Source organism: Cyprinodon variegatus, unplaced genomic scaffold (assembly GCF_000732505.1).
Source record: "Cyprinodon variegatus isolate N-32 unplaced genomic scaffold, C_variegatus-1.0 Scaffold1503, whole genome shotgun sequence".
In the NCBI taxonomy this organism is placed as follows: domain Eukaryota; kingdom Metazoa; phylum Chordata; class Actinopteri; order Cyprinodontiformes; family Cyprinodontidae; genus Cyprinodon; species Cyprinodon variegatus.
The window spans coordinates 51,409-52,933 of NW_015151956.1; positions in this window are offsets into that span (position 1 = coordinate 51,409).

Genomic DNA, 1,525 nt, shown 5'->3' on the forward strand with positions numbered 1-1,525 from the left:
CCACAACAGCTGCTCCCACAACTACAACAGCTGCACCGACAACAACAGCTGCTCCCACAACTACCACAGCTGCTCCAACAACCACAACACCTGCACCCACAACTACAACAGCTGCTCCCACAACTACAACAGCTGCACCGACAACAACAGCTGCTCCCACAACTACCACAGCTGCTCCAACAACCACAACACCTGCACCCACAACTACAACAGCTGCTCCCACAACTACAACAGCTGCACCGACAACAACAGCTACACCCACAACTACCACAGCTGCTCCAACAACCACAACACCTGCACCCACAACTACAACAGCTGCTCCCACAACTACAACAGCTGCTCCAACCACCACAACAGCTGCTCCAACCACCACTTCCGCTCCAACAACCACAACAGCTGCACCCACAACTACCACATCTGCTCCAACAACCACAACAGCTGCACCCACAACTACCACAGCTGCACCGACCACGACCACAGCAGCTCCAACAACCACAACAGCTGCTCCCACAACTACCACAGCTGCTCCAACAACCACAACAGCTTCCCCGACAACTACCACAGCTTCTCCAACAACCACAACAGCTGCACCCACAACTACCACAGCTGCACCCACAACTACCACAGCTGCTCCCACAACTACGACAGCTGCACCCACAACTACCACAGCTGCTCCAACAACTACAACAGCTACACCCACAACTACAACAGCTGCACCCACAACTACCACAGCTGCTCCAACAACTACAACAGCGACACCCACAACTACTACAGCTGCACCCACAACCACAACAGCTGCTCCCACAACTACAACAGCTGCACCGACAACAACAGCTGCTCCCACAACTACAACAACTGCACCCACAACTACCACAGTTGCTCCAACCACCACCACAGCTGCTCCAACCACAACAGCTGCTCCCACAGCTACCACAGTTGCTCCAACAACTACAACAGCTGCACCGACCACGACCACAGCAGCTCCAACAACCACAACAGCTGCTCCCACAACTACCACTGCTACTCCAACAACCACAACAGCTGCCCCGACAACTACCACAGCTGCTCCAACAACCACAACAGCTGCATTCACAACTACAACAGCTGCTCCCACAACTACAACAGCTGCACCCACAATAACAGCTTCTGCCACAACTAAAACAGCTGCACCCACAACTACAACAGCTTTTCCCACAACTACAACAGCTGCTCCCACAACTACCACAGCTGCTCCAACCACCACAACAGCTGCTCCCACAACTACCACAGCTGCTCCAACCACCACAACAGCTGCTCCAACCACCACCACTTCCGCTCAAACAAGCACAACAGCTGCACCCACAACTACCACAGCTGCTCCAACCACCACAACAGCTGCTCCAACCACCACCACTTCCGCTCCAACAACCACAACAGCTGCACCCACAACTACCACAGCTGCTCCAACCACCACAACAGCTGCTCCAACCACCACCACTTCCGCTCCAACAACCACAACAGCTGCACCCACAACTACCACAGCTGC